The sequence below is a fragment of the Pinus tabuliformis genome, chromosome 7, assembly GCF_031772625.1.
Source record: "Pinus tabuliformis cultivar Carrire ecotype Pingquan chromosome 7, CPIR1, whole genome shotgun sequence".
Taxonomy (NCBI): Eukaryota; Viridiplantae; Streptophyta; class Pinopsida; order Pinales; family Pinaceae; genus Pinus; species Pinus tabuliformis.
Genome location: NC_142293.1, coordinates 353,682,896 through 353,699,423, shown reverse-complemented (window position 1 = coordinate 353,699,423; position 16,528 = coordinate 353,682,896).

The following is a 16,528-nucleotide window of genomic DNA, read 5'->3' as shown; positions in this document are numbered from 1 at the left end:
TACTAATTAGTTTACGCATCAAGAAAGTCATTTGGTCCTTATATCCCAGAGAAAATTTTATTTTAGAAAGGTCACTCCAGAGGTGCAGCAACCCTCATGAGGAAAATGATGTTTTCGACATCTCTCCCAAACTGTGAAACCTGTGTAAAAAATAAAAGAGGTTTTTCTTCTTGGGTCAATTATTGACAAAAAAATCTCTCACTTTTTTCAAATTCATCTTCTATTTCTCAGAAACATCATTTGATTAAAACCTATCTTGATGTGTGAAATAGGGGATTTGTAGAAATGAAGGGAAATGAAGGGGATAAGGGGCTTCTAAATTCTTAAGAAAATTTTGGGAAGTATAGAGGGATGTTTGAAAGAAGTAGAAAGTGGAATTTCAAATATTTAGTGAAGGGAAGGGGTCCAAAAGGGAAAAACATAAGCCTAGCCTAGAAAATTGTGAAATTGTAGCAATAAGTTATGGTTCGTGGGAAAATGATGAAAGTGAGGGATATCAGTGATGGGAAATGCTTAAGAAGGAAAATTAAGGATAGGGGAAGGTGTATGAGCATCAGGATACAAGTTTTGTTGATGATTTGACCATCCATGAAAAATTACCTTCAAAACCCTAGGAGAGGGAAATGAGCCTTACCTAAGCACAACTGAAGCATGAACAAGGTGTAAACTGACCCATTGGAACCTAAAATGATGATGAAAACTCTTTGAATGATGGTACAATCAGTTGAATGGTGACATGGACAAACACTTGGAAAACTTTGGAAGGAGTGAAAACAAATCCTAGACCTAATACCTAGTGACCAAATTTTAGTGAAGACTCAGTGACATGACAAAATTTGACTTTGACACCCTAAGACCGCTTTGTAAGAGCAATTTTGATCATTGGTGGAAGGTTTCAAAGATTGAAACTAACATTGGCTCCATTGGGGATGGTAGCTCCTTGGAGGTGCTAAGAACACCATAGACCTAGTAGCCTTATCCATTGGGCATGAAGTCAAAAACTCAAGTTGAAATTACATAACTGAATACTGATGACTCAAAGACCCAAACTAACTTGACACTAACTCAATACTAAAATAAAACTGAAAAATTGGAAAATATGCTCAAAATGGAGCTTATTCAATAAAACCTACTCTAACTGTTCAATTCATCACCTGATCAAGTGAAGTGAAATAACCAATGCAACCAAGTAAGCATTCTGGCTACTGATTTTATTCTCCACAAGTGCTTTCTTATGAACAACAAGAGATAACTACTGGAAGGAAACTCCCATGAAAACTTTTAAACGGACCCATTGAATAATATGGATTCTCTATCCGACTCCAAGAGTACTGCATAAGGATCTTGAAATTCATGTACACTGGGGCTTAGCTCATCCAATGGATTACTTTTCTTCTCCTCGTACCATGAACGAAAACTTTCATCTGAGCTTTGTGATGAGACTCCTACTGATAATGACAAAGAAACTGGCTGCCAGATCAAGTTTGTATCAATACTTGTTTCAAGCTCACAACTAGATAATGGAGAAGGACTTTGATTGCAAACATCATCCAACACATCAGCTATTGGATCGTGAAAAACTTGAAAATACTGTTGCAACCCATTTTCTATTGGTTCCAATGAGATTACATGATTTTCTACAAGCTGCTCATCCTTTACTAAAGATGTACTATGCAAATCTCCCTTCAAAAACTGAAATGATTCAAAATAGAATGGTACGGAATCATCTTGCATCATTTGATCATATGTGCCAACTTCCAAGTCTTCATCTGCAACTTGACATTCAATGGCATTTTGGGGCTACAAATCTAGATATGAGAAGTCTTGAACAAATATTTCATTGCCCTCATGATGGTCCAGATCAAAACTTATCGATGGTTGACTTCTAATTGCACAAAAGTGGTCTCTGATGATCTCAAACGAGGTAAAACAAAAAGGCAAAGATCCTTCAGTTACTTCAAAATTTTTTGCACTTTCCTCCTCATCTCCATAGTTGATATGTAACAACTGATCACTGTATTCGAGCTGCTAAAAGTGAACTTCCTCCTTCCACAAACCAGCCGTTGATTTGTCTGCAAGATTAGCTTTTATTTGGAGAACATAATCATCATCATACTGATCAAACTGAGGCAAATCATTAGTATAAAACACATCATCAAGCATACATGTCAAATCAACAGACCTCCTTTCTCCAAGATGATCTATAAAACAATCATTATTAGATCTATGACAACTGGGATAAGAAAGGAAATGTTTTGGATCAGCCACTTGTTCTTCTTCAATCAGTGAGCCATGATCTTGAATGTCATACTCATTCCTTGTGGTGATCTTTTGCATCATCTCTTCCACTGCACTTAAAAAAATGTGAAGCTTTACCTCTAAAGATGTCGATTCCTCTGGATCTATATTTTTCATCTCTTCTTCCTTCAACTTTTCCCTTCTGATCAGAAAATTAGCCTCTACACCTACTGCACTATTTTTCATATCTTCAAGTGTTGCAAGGTTCCTTTCCCTCAATTGAAACTCCATTTCCGGATCAAAGGCATCCGAGTAGTGTAAGAGAGCGAATCGAGGAGGAGGTCTTATATTAATAGGCATCAAAAAATAAACTTGGTTAAATTTGGCAGAAAATTGTTATGCTGTCTCCCCTAACAGTCTTTTCCACTAGTTATACTCTTCTAGAATCAAGAAAGTGTTCTATCTAACCACCCACTTGTCAAGGAAAACTTTGACAAACTACTGGAAACCTGAGATGCTTGCATTAGGCAGGGTTTTGAACCAACTCTTGACTTTGCCTTGCAAAGAAAGAGTAAAAAGCTCAATACTAACATCCTCTTCATCAACTTTAAAAAGGTCAAGAAAAGACTCAAAATTCGTTACATGTCTCCCAATAGTGATGTTGTTACAGTCACCATCAAATCTTGGTAGATATTGGTAATGATTTTTAGGGAAAGCATGGGATATAGGAGGTAAAATCAGAGGCTTGTATCTATCTGGAATTTTACAATGTATAGGAGTATATACAAAAGCTATAGAATCAGTCTTGGTCTCTTGAGGCTCATCATTTTCAAGACAATCATCACAAGATTCAGAAGAAGGGTCTTGATCAAGATCAAATGCATGCGAATATTTTTGTATCCAAAATCTTCAAAGGGAAAGAATCAAATGCAGGTCTAGGATCCTTTCTCAAATACAATATACTTTGTAAAGCCTTCTTGACATTCTCGGGAAAAGAGAAGAAATAATTTATAACAAAGAGCATAATGTCTTGGATGAAATTCCTACTTGAATACCTAATCTTTCCATATTGTCCTTTCATGTTTCTGCTGGTCAGGTTCATCCTCCAGTGGAGTCCTTGGATCTTATCTTGAAACTGATTTGGAGTCACCAGGTGAATGATTTCAGCCTTATAGTGTCTGATCATTATCCGCCATCAACAATCAGATCTGAACTTGATGGATTTTACTGAGGAACATAAAACTCAATCCCTAGTATGGTCGCCACTATGTTAGAGCCTAGATTGAACTCAAGTTGAAGGGAGGCAATCCTGAGATAACCACAAACCAAACTTAACCTGGTGGCTAGATTTACTAGGTTGGGAGAGGGCTCTCTCCTTGTCAATCTCAGTTGAGATGACTGAATTAAATATGGATTTTAGGCTAGGTATAGTAGCTCTAAGGGTTTTGGTTGATTTTGAAGGTTTTGTTGCTGGATCAAATGGAGTAGGTAGCTTTGGGTCCGGGAAATCAAGTCAGGAATGCAGGGTGTTCTTTGCGGTGAGGTAGGTAGGTGTTTAAGCACTTGGAATTGAGTGAGATGGTAGTTTTGAGACTGATCAGGAGCTAATGAGGGCATGCAAAGATCATGAGTCCTCTTCAAACAGCTAAAAACATAAAAAACTAAATGTATTCCCAAGGCAGAGCACTATTACCAATGTATTCTACCTATCTATCTTGATTTCATTTAGTTTAGAAGAATGAATTAGATTTTGGCACACATAATAGATGATAAAAACTAATGACGCGAGGAGAAACAATGCAAAAAACACATTACCACAAGAATCCCACAAAAATAGTTGCAAATCCTGATTTATTTCCTTGCCAAACTGCTGTAGAGATGTACAATGTAGCTTAGAGCATCCAAGAGAGTCCAAGCTTTACAAACGAGGAAGAAAATATATAATATAGACATCAAAACCACCTATAATAGCCATCAGGGGTTGAATCCAAGAGATAAGGGATTGTTTCAACCATATCTAAACTAGGAACGAGAATATAGGCAGTGGAACAACTTGCCTTCTAAACCATGGAAACTAATTCATTGACCCCCAAACCACCTCAAAATGATGAATCTACCCTCTTAGGTGATTTTACACTTAAATTTACATAGCATAGCATCATTTACAGTCATAAATTCATCCAAGATGAGAGAAAAAGTCAACTTGTAGAAAAACTAGGAGAAATTTGGATTTTTGAGCAAACTGGTTCTATGCATAGCGCCACCTGCCAAGTGCGTAGCACCATTTCTCATCTGATTTTTGAGGTGTTCCCCTTAGCCAAATTGAGCCCAAGATAGCTCATTGGAAAGAAATTCCTGTCTAGTTTCTGAAACATCTTGAATTGTTTCATTTGGAGGTCATTTTCCACCTCAAAAGTGGAATCTACCAAGGCTACTTCCTGTGTGTCCAAAAAGAGGTAGAGAGATCATTTTTTGATGGTTTTTTGACCTTAAGGTGACCAAGTTTTACTCCAAAATTGTTGAAACTTTTATGGATTGATGTTCTCATCATGCTGAATCCAAAAATGCCATCTGTTTCTCCAAAAAGTCCTCTATTCAAAACCATAGCACCGGTGGCGCTACGCACCTAATGTAATTTTTTGTGTTGGAAAATTTCAAAATTTCAAAATGACAAAAACTCACCAAAACTTGCCCAGATTTGGCACAAGGCTCCCTCATTAGTTTCTTTGATGAGCTAGTGAGGCTTCAGCCAAGATTTTCAACTTGTCAGGCTCCTTAAGGACTTCCTTAACCTAGCCTTAAGCTTCCTAATTCTCATATTGCAAATTTTGTTTTCGAGTCATAGAATGATATGACATGTGCCAGAGCATTCTATTGTCCGTGTTAGCCTTGTTGATCAGTCCCTCAAGATGCATGTTGACCCTCTCAAGCCAATTTTCCTGGTCATGTTCAATCTCTTGCTCAATGGAAGTCAAAGTGACAAGGTCCTCTCTGTCATTTTTCCTCTTCAGTTTCAACATTTCAAGTTCCATTACGCTTTGTTTATCCTCCAACTGTTTGTTCTCTTTCTTGTTCATCATCTATATCATCCTCATGCATCTTCTCTTTTCCTTTTCTTTGCTTCTTATGTCTCTCCATGGAACTATCACTGAGTGTCTCTTCCTCCAATTCAGACTCACTGCCCCTCTCCATTGTTGTACAGTTGTTTCGCTTGTGGTGATTGAAGTGTGGTGAATTGGTGAATGAAGGTAAGATGAGTATGAAGAGATTTGAATAGGAAAATAGGTGAGGGTGGAGCAAGAATGGGAAAGGGATGTAGGGAGTGATTAGGGTTTTGGAATAGTGTAGGTTTTGCGATATACATATAAGGTTTGGGATGTATGTGTATAGGGTTTGGGGATTAGGAAAAAGTTTAGGGAATGATGTCTAGGGAATTATATATGAGGGGATGGGGTTTAGGGAAAACAAAGTATATGATATACGACAGCCATAATCAAAATATAGGAGATAGTTTATTGAAACTATGGTTGGATTTTTTGAGAAACAAAACAACCCAAGACTGATGCAACAATTTGTTTCAACAAGAATGGTGGTGTTACTTACTTGCAAAGAGGCAATGGAGAAGTTTTGAGGTGATTTGATGAATTTCGCAACTATCTGTAGCCCAACTACTAGGTGTGTAGCAAGTTTCCCAGGTGCATAGTGCAGCTCCTATGCATAGTGCCAGTTCAAAATAACACAGCAGGAAAAACCCAAGTGCGTAGCGCGACTCCTATGCGTAGCACCAAGTTTTAGTGTGTAGCGCCTTTTTCTAGGACACGTTTGGAGGCTTTCCTAGTCTCCAAATTGGGAACGGGATAGTTTTTTGGAAAGCTTGTCAAGTCTATCTTCCATAAAATCTTTAATTTTTCAATTTGGAGTTTATTTTCCCTGTCAAAGGTCCAATCTCCCAATACTGGTCAAAATGTGCAGAATGAGGCTACCAAAATGCATAGTGCTGTTGCAGTCAACTTTTGAAGGTCTTCCTCAACTCAAAATTGTGGTCATGATATCTCATTGGAAATCTATTTGTGTCTACTTATCAGTTGACTCATCAATAAAGTTATTTGGTCCTTCCATCTAAGAAAAAAATTGATTTTACCAAGGTCACTCAAGTGGTGCAACAACCCTCCTAACGCAAATGATGTTTTCGACATTTCTCCCAAACCATGAAACCTATGTAAAAAATAAAATAGGGTTTTATTCTTTGGTCAATTATGGACAACATTGTCTCTCACTTTTGTCAAATTCACCTTCTATTTCTCAGAACCATCATTTGAGTAAAACCTATCCCGATGTGTGGAACTCGGGATTTGTAGAAAAGAAGGGAAATGAAGGGGATAAGGGGCTTCTAAATTCTTGAGAAAATTTTGGGAAGTAGGGAGGGATGTTAGGAAGTAGGCGAAAGTGGAATTTCAAAGATTGAGTGAGGGGAAGGGGTCCAAAATGGCAAAACACAGGCCTAGCCTAGAAAATTATCAAATTGTAGCAATAAGCTACGGTTTGTTGTAAAATGATGAATTTGAGGGATATCAGTGATGGGAAATGATTAAGAAGGTACATTAAGGATATGGGAAGGTGTTTGAGGATCAAGATACAAGTTTTGTTGATGATTTTACCATCCAAGAAAAATTACCTTCAAAACCCTAGGATAGGGAAATGAGCCTTACCTAAGCACAACTGGAGCATGAACAAGGTGTAAACTGACCCATTGGAGCTGAAATGATGATGATAACTATTTGAATGATGTTACACTCAGATGAATGGTGACATGGACCGACACTTGGAAAACTTTGGAAGGATTGAAAACAGATCCTATACCTAATACCTAGTGACCAAATTTTACTTGAAGACTCACTGAAATGACAAAATTTGACTTTGACACCCTAAGACCACTTTGTAAGAGAAAGTTTGATCATTGGTGGAAGGTTTCAAAGACTGACACTAACAAAACAATTTCCTGATGGGAAGCGAAACCAACCTTAGGACAGTGAGGGCCTAACATAATGATAAGCTTGGGTTGAAGTGCCTCGATGGCCTGTGGGGTTTTGACTTCGTTGGCAGATCGATCTTTGTAGACCAGTGGCTTAGACGGATTAACAACGAGTGAATCAACATCATGATTGGATTATGAGGTGAAGAGATCACGACAACCAAGATCAGAGAATTCAGGATGTTGGTCAACATCTTTAGGGTTTGATTGTTGGCATTATGAGACAAGTGTTGTCCTTGATGGCAAACCACACTGATGACAAATCATAGTGCAGAAGGTCAGCAACAAGGAATTGATGATCAAACTATAAGAAGAAGAGAAAATTCATATACGTAGGTTCATCAAGCCCAAGTCGCGTGTACACGCAGGTTGGTTTCAGTAAAAGCGCGTGTATGTGGAAAACTCATTTTTGGTCCGTGGCGGTTATTCCTTGGAAGTTGTGCCTATGGTTTTGGACCTTGGTGTCCCGACGAACGTGTTGATCCCTAGTTTTGAAGATGATGGTATTGGATTTCTATGGTTTTGGCTCTTGGTATTGAACAAGGCCTAAGGCTATATAAGGAGAAGGAAATCATTAGGCAAGTGTATCTGAAATGTCTTGAATATCTGATGAAGTATTAGATCCAGTATGCAGGTTATTGGTTGATGATGTATTGCTTGATCTGAGCTAAGGAGAGATCTCATCGGTTGATGGAGAACAAGATCTAAGGAGAGATCGGGATCAAATGGTTGTCTTCAGTAAAACCGCGTGTATACGCGGGTTGCCTTCATTGAAGTAGCGTATATATTTTGGAGCTTGATTTTTGGGTTGCAGCTGGGTCTGACTGTTATTGCAGAGTTCTGTAGTCTGCTCTGTGTTTTGGTGACTGGGGTTGACAGGGTTTCAGTAGTTCAGTGATTCAAAGATTGTTGATGTGAGTATTGGTTGTTTTGTAATCTGCTATGAAGGTTGAATGAATTGTGGTCTTCAGATTGTAATATTGTGCTTCAGGAATATCCAGTCTGAAAATGTATGAAAAGTGGTGCCTAAAGGAAAGAAGATTGTAGGCCTGCACCTACATACTAGTATCTTAGCTAGTACAAGAGCAAAGGGGGTTGAAGCTCCCTTCCAAGGAAGTTTGGAGAACGAGAGAAGGTTGAAGCCTTCTGCAGGTTGTAGCCTGCGTACTGGTATAAGACTGCACCAGTACAAAAGATTGTAAACTGAAGTTCTTATTAAAGAAAGATAGAGACGACTTGCATCAGGTGGTTTTCACCCACATTGGGTTTCCACCTTATATCATGGTGTTCATGTGTGTGGCTTTTGTGTGATGATCTGTTCTGTTATACTGTTTACTCTTAATATGGTGAATAATGACCTGATGCACTTAACTGAAGATAAACTAACTGAATTATAAGTTTTCTGGTTATACGCTGTTTTCTTTAGACACAGTAGCGTGTACACGCTGGTTCACTTAACTGAAGTAGCATATATGTTTCTGAGCATTGAAAATTTTTATTGATCTGATAATACGGATTCACCCCCCCCCCCCCTCTCAGTATTATTTCCAACAATTGGTATCAGAGCAGGTCCTTCAGAGAAGCTTGATCGCTTGAAGGTAGATCGTTCATCATGAGAAACTACGAGAGAGAAGCATCAATCAGGCCACCGGTTTTTGATGGGACAAACTTCAATTATTGGAAGGTAAGAGTTACTGCCTATCTTCAATCTCTTGGTACAAAAGTCTGAGACATCGTAGAAATAGGCTACGCTTTTCCTTCAGCTACTCCTACAGATGCAGCTGAGAAAAAGAAGTATGAAACAAATGCGAAAGCAGTCAGTACCCTATTAGGATGTATATCCCAAATAGAATTCATGAAGGTAATGCACTACAAATCCGCAAAAGAGATATGGGACAAAATTGTCACGAGCTATGAAGGAGATGAACAGGTAAAGCCTGCTAAACTTCAAACTCTCATGATTCAGTATGAGACTCTCAAGATGTAATAATGATGAAAGTGTGGCTAACTATTTTCTTCGGGTAGATGAGATCGTTAATTGTATGAAAAATTTGGGTGAAGAAATAAAAGAGGCTATAGTGGTTGAAAAGGTTCTAATATCATTGTCCCCCAAGTTTGAATCTAAAGTATCTGCAATAGAAGAAAAGGAAAATCTACGAATTCTTACTATGTCTCAGCTACATGGAATTCTAACTCCTTATGAAATGAGAAAGGGAGGTCCATCAGACAGAAGAGAAGCTGCTTTCAAGGCATCAGGAAAAGAAGATTATTATGAAGCAAGCCACATCCCAGAAGAAGAGGAAGAAGAATCAAATTTTGTCAGAAATCTTCAAAGGGGTTCTGGAAGGTTCAGAGGTAAGTTACCTTTTAAATGCTTTTCTTGTGGAAGAGTAGGTCATTATGCTGCAAAATATCCTTATAAGGATAAAGGAAAGGAACCTGCTAGATGGAACAAGAAACAAAGTGCAAATCAGAAAAGCTACTACACTCATGAAGATAGTGATGGTCTATCGAATAGTGATGAAGATGAATGAGGTAATGAATATAATTTGTTAATGGCATTTGAAGATGATGATTATATGGATGCCATAGATGTGGATAATCTTTATGATGAAATTACTAGACTCAAGAGATGTATAGAAGAAAAGAATATGATCATTGATACTCTACAATTTCAAATTGATGAAAAGGAAAAACAACTTGAAAAACTAGAAGGTGAAATTGTTGGTCTTAGAACAGAGATTGAGAAAACAAAAGCTATTAATCTTAAATTTGTTAAAGGATCTGAAACCTTGGATGAGATTATCAATGTGCAGCGATCTCCTCTGATCAAGACAGGTCTTGGATATAATGGAGAAACATCTCAAGCCTCTACCTCTAAAAGTTATCTTGATGCAGCAAGGAAAAGCGAGCAAAGGCCAAATAAAAGTAATCAGGTGAATCAGGGACAGTTTACCTCAAGAACAAATAAAGACCATCAAGAAATTTGGGGACAAACTCCCTTAAGGACAAACAGAAGCTACAATCAGCCACAGGTAAAATCTTCCCAATTTGCTCCAAGAATAAATAGAAGCTACAATCGGTTGGATGATAGATCTGATTATCGCAGAATTTTCTTTAATGGCCAATGCTTTTCTTGCCATAACTTCGGTCACAAAGCAGCTCAATGTGTTGCATACAAGACAATCATGACTAGAGAAGCTCAAAAGCAAGGGAGAATGACTAAAACCATGAAAAGGACTTATAACAACTTTTCGGTTCTTGAAAATGAAGTTGAATGCTCTATTTGTAATAACTTTGGCCATGAAGACTCTGAATGCAGGAGCAGGTTCCGGAAGACAATTCAGAAGGAGCAAAACTCAAATGTCAGAACATGGAGAATAAAGGAACCACAACCAGAAAGATGTGGGATAGCCTTTTATGCAGAAGGTCAAGAAAGTCTATGGTACATTGATAGTGGATGTTCGAAGCATATGACAGGGGACAAAGAAAAGCTTGAGTCATATACCGCATTAGAAAAGGGGAAGAAAGTTTCTTTTGGAAACGATATCTCTACAGCCATAAAAGGAAAAGGTGTGGCTCCATTGAAAGAGAAGGTCAAAGCTGGAAATGTTTTGTATGTTGATGGATTGAAGCATAATCTTCTGAGTGTCAGTCAGATGTGCGATCAAGGAACAGAGGTAATATTTAGATCAAATGGATGTTGTGTTCGTGATCTTGATACAGGTGAAATAGTGATGAAAGGAAGAAGGACTCCAAATAATCTATACATATTTGAAGAAGGCCCACAACAATGCTATTTGAGCAAGGATGATGAACACTGGCTATGGCATCGAAGGTTGGGGCATCTAAGTTTTTCACAAATAAGGAAAGCATGCAAATATCAGGCAGTTCGTGGTCTTCCAGATATCAAAATTCCAGACAACACTATATGCAAATATTGTCAGTTTGGAAAGCAAACCAGAACTAACTTTCCAGAGAAGGAAGGATCAGCTAGCATGCCTCTTGAGCTAGTACATACAGATACATGTGGTCCATTCAGAAAAAGAACACCTCGAGGAGAAGAATACTTGATATTATTCATTGACGATTTCTCCAGGTTTGTCTGGTTAGGACTTATGAAACACAAAGATGAAGCATTCGAAAAATTCAAATCCTTCAAAGCCTTGGTTGAAAATGAATCAAGACACAAAATTAAGTGCCTCAGATCTGACAGATGTGGGGAGTTTACCTCAAACGAATTTTTCGATTTCTGTGAAGAACATGGGATAAGAAGAGAATTCTCTACAGCTAGAACTCCTCAGCAAAATGGGGTGGTGGAAAGAATGAACAGAACAATCCAACAAATGGCTCGTGCTATGCTTGATGAATCAGGTACTCCCGCAACTTTCTGGGGTGAAGCTGCACATGCTACGGTTATTATTCTTAACAAAACAAATGTCCGAGTAAACAGCACTCAAACACCTCATGAGCTCTGGAGTGGTGAGACTCCTTCGGTGAAGCACTTCAAAATATTTGGGAGCAAATGTTATATTAAGAATACTGATGAGCAACTTGGCAAACTTGAACCAAGAGCAGATGAAGGCATTCTTCTTGGTTATTCTCCACATAGCAAAGCATACAAGTGCTACAATAAAAGACTTGGCAGAATTGTTGACAGCATTGATGTAGTGGTTGATGAGAAGGGATATATTCCTAGGCAAGTTCATCATGAAGACATTGAAGAAGATGAAGGCTACACTCAAAGGCAGAATGATGAAGAAGAAGAACCTCAAGAAGAACCAGAGGAGCAGGCAAGAATAGAATAGAAGACTCCATCCAGATATGTTCAAAAGAATCATCCAGAATCTCAGATTGTGGGGAAGAAAGAAGCAGGAATACAAACAAGAAGAAGAATTGCAGAAGCTTCAAGATATTTGGCATTACTCTCTTCCACTGAACCACAAAATGTGAAAGAGGAATGCAAAGATGAATGTTGGGTCAAAGAAATGGATGAAGAACTTGAGCAGATCGAAAAGAACAACACTTGGGAACTGGTTCCTAGACCAAAAGATAAGAATGTCATAGGGACAAAATGGGTCTTCAAGAATAAATTGAATGAAAATGGAGAAGTAATTAGAAACAAGGCCAGACTTGTTTGTAAAGGGTATGCGCAGCAAGAAGGGATAGATTTTGAAGAGACCTTTGCTCCTGTAGCAAGACTTGAGGCCATCCGAATGTTCCTTGCTCTCTCAAGCTTTCAAAACTTCAAGGTATTTCAAATGGACGTGAAATCAGCCTTTCTGAATGGAGACTTAGAAGAAGAAGTATATATTGAGCATCCAGATGGTTTCATTCTTGGGAATGATCCAAACCTTGTATGCAAATTAAAAAAGGCTCTCTATGGTCTCAAACAAGCTCCAAGGGCTTGGTACTATCGATTGGACAAATATCTTCACCAACAAGGGTTTTCAAAAGGATCAGCAGATAGCAATCTCTATATAAAAATTGAAAATAAAAAATTGCTAATACTTGTTGTGTATGTAGATGATATTATCTTTGGCAGCAATGAAGAGACTATGGGTCAAAACTTTGCCTTGGTTATGCAGAAAGAATTCGAAATGTCACTACTTGGAGAATTGACATACTTTCTTGGATTGCAAATCCAACAAAATGAAGGAGGCATCTTCTTGTCTCAAACCAAGTACCTCAAGCAGATCTTGAAGAAGTATGGCATGGAAGATTAAAAGCCAGTATGTACACCCATGGTTACAGGATGCAGCCTCAGTGCAAATGATGAATCAGCAGCAGTTCATCAACCAACGTATAGATCCATGATTGGGAGTTTGCTTTATTTGACAGGTACCCGAGCAGACATCATCCATGCAGTCGGAATAGTTGGGAGATTTCAGGCAAATCCAAAGGAGACTCATCTTCAGGCAGTGAAGAGAATCTTCAAATATCATCAAGGGACACAAAATTATGGATTATGGTATCCTAGAGATACAGATCTCACACTTCATGCTTATACAGATGCAGATTGGGCCGGAAGCGTGGATGACAGGAAGAGCACAAGTGGTGGTGCATTCTTTATGGGCTCCAGATTAGTATCTTGGTTCAGCAAGAAACAGAGTTCGATTGCCTTATCTACAGCTGAAGCAGAATATGTGGCTGCGGCATCTTGTCGCACACAACTTCTTTGGATGATGCAGACCTTGCAGGATTTTCAAATCACTTGCACTTCACCAGTCTCTATCTTATGTGATAATACAAGTGCAATCAGCATTTCAAAGAATCCAGTCATGCACTCAAAGACCAAGCACATACCAATCAAGTACCATTTTATTCGGGAACAAGTGCTTGAGCAGAAGGTCAAGTTGGAGTATGTTTCTTCTAAAGAACAAGTTGCTGATATTCTCACAAAACCACTGCCCAGGGAAACTTTTGAATATCTCAGACAAAAGCTGGGAGTAGTTGATGCTTCATCCTGCTGTTGAAGCTTGTCTGTTCTACAAAAAATTTGGTATACGCAAGTTACGTAAGGGATATCCGCGTATATACGCCGATTTATGCTGGGAAAGTCGCGTGTATGGTGTACGCGTGTTGCAAAAAGCATATCCGCGTGCATACGTCGTTTTCTGCAGGAGAAGTCACGTATATGGAGTTCTGAACAGCAAGGGCAGACTCTTGTCAGAGAAGGTCTGAGATGGGTATGCCAGAACTCTTCAGGCACAGGTTCAGGGGGAGCTTCAGGCACAGGTTCAGGGGGAGCAGCAGGCACAGGTTCAGGGGGAGCAGATTAAAGTCTCACAAAGCATTGTTGGAATTTAGATGCTTTTGGTTCTAGTACACAACTGTTGTTGGTTTCAGGAGAAGGAGCTCAGAAGGAAATCTTGGTTGCTGATCTAAAAGATGTGTATCAAATGCTGCTTGTGACTTTCATAAGTCTTGGTCTAGATTTGTTGTCTCTATGTCATATCTCTTTTATGGTGTCAAGGTCATGTAACGGCCTATGTTGGTTTCCCCACTATGCCTGGGATGAATGATGTAATATAATTGGTTGTTTCTGATGTATCCCCTCTTGGTTGGGAGTATGGATGTATGCATTGAGTCTTTTGGTGATAGGAAGGTCCTTTATGATGTATAAGTCTTGGTTCAGTCAGGGGGAGCATGTTCAACACAGCAGAGCAGAGAGATCAGCATGTACTCAGGGGGAGCACAGCCCTTTTCCCTTGATGACAAAGGGGGAGAATGATTCTAAGGATCTTGGGGTTGCCATGAAGTCCAAAGGGGGAGATTGTTGGCATTATGAGACAAGTGTTGTCCTTGATGGCAAACCACACTGATGACAAATCATAGTGCAGAAGGTCAGCAACAAGGAATTGATGATCAGACTATAAGAAGAAGAGAAAATTCATATACGCAGGTTCATCAAGCCCAAGTCGCGTGTATGTGGAAAAGCGCGTGTATGTGGAAAACTCATTTTTGGTCCGTGGCGGTTATTCCTTGGAAGTTGTGCCTATGGTTTTGGACCTTGGTGTCTCGACGAACGTGTTGATCCCTAGTTTTGAATATGGTGGTATTGGATTTCTATGGTTTTGGCTCTTGGTATTGAACAAGGCCTAAGGCTATATAAGGAGAAGGAAATCATTAGGCAAGTGTATCTGAAATGTCTTGAATATCTGATGAAGTATTAGATCCAGTATGCAGGTTATTGGTTGATGATGTATTGCTTGATCTGAGCTAAGGAGAGATCTCATCGGTTGATGGAGAACAAGATCTAAGGAGAGATCGGGATCAAATGGTTGTCTTCGGTAAAACCGCGTGTATACGCGGGTTTCCTTCATTGAAGTAGCGTATATCTTTTGGAGCTTGATTTTTGGGTTGCAGCTGGGTCTGACTGTTATTGCAGAGTTCTGTAGTCTGCTCTGTGTTCTGGTGACTGGGGTTGACAGGGTTTCAGTGGTTCAGTGATTCAAAGATTGTTGATGTGAGTATTGGTTGTTTTGTAATCTGCTATGAAGGTTGAATGAATTGTGGTCTTCAGATTGTAATATTGTGCTTCAGGAATATCCAGTCTGAAAATGTATGAAAAGTGGTACCTGAAGGAAAGAAGATTGTAGGCCTGCACCTACGTACTAGTATCTTAGCTAGTACAAGAGCAAAGGGGGTTGAAGCTCCCTTCCAAGGAAGTTTGGAGAACGAGAGAAGGTTGAAGCGTTCTGCAGGTTGTAGCCTGCATACTGGTATAAGGCTGCACCAGTACAAAAGATTGTAAACTGATGTTCTTATTAAAGAAAGATAGAGACGACTTGCAGCAGGTGGTTTTCACCCACATCGGGTTTCCACCTTATATCATGGTGTTCATGTGTGTGGCTTTTGTGTGATGATCTGTTCTGTTATATTGTTTACTCTTAATATGGTGAATAATGACCTGATGCACTTAACTGAAGATAAACTAACTGAATTATAAGTTTTCTGTTTATACGCTGTTTTCTTTAGACACAGTAGCGCGTACATGCTGGTTCACTTAACTAAACTAGCATATATGTTTCTGAGCATTGAAAAGTTTTATTGATCTGATAATACTGATTCACCCCCCCTCTCAGTGTTATTTCCAAGGTTTCAAAGACTGACACTAACAAAACAATTTCCTGATGGGAAGCGAAACCAACCTTAGGACAGTGAGGGCCTAACATAACGATAAGCTTGGGTTGAAGTGCCTCGATGGCCTGTGGGGTTTCGACTTCATTGGCAGATCGATCTTTGTAGACCAGTGGCTTAGACGGATTAACAATGAGTGAATCAACATCATGATTGGATTATGAGGTGAAGAGATCACGACAACCAAGATCAGAGAATTCAGGATGTTGGTTAGCATCTTTAGGGTTTGATGAATCACACAGAGGGGTAGATGTTCACCCTATGCGTTTCCGGAAAATGCAGATGAAAGATAAAGTGGATTTCTAATAAATGATTTGTCCTCTCCATTGTTGGATGATGGGATAACATATGGTGTCTTGTGAAAGATCAACAATGGGTGCATCTGTGGATAAAGAAACACATGCAAAATCATGGATGGCAGGTTCACCAATGATGTTAGGAAAGAACAGAGGGGGCTTGGAGAGAAGAGAGTCATCCTTAAGTTTTGATTCTCATGCTCCCAATCATACTCTTCATGAATGATAGCTCATGTTGGTTGTGCAACACCAACTTCGTCAGTGGGTTGTTCCCCATTCACAACAAATGAAGAGTCCGGAATGGATGAACACAAGACAA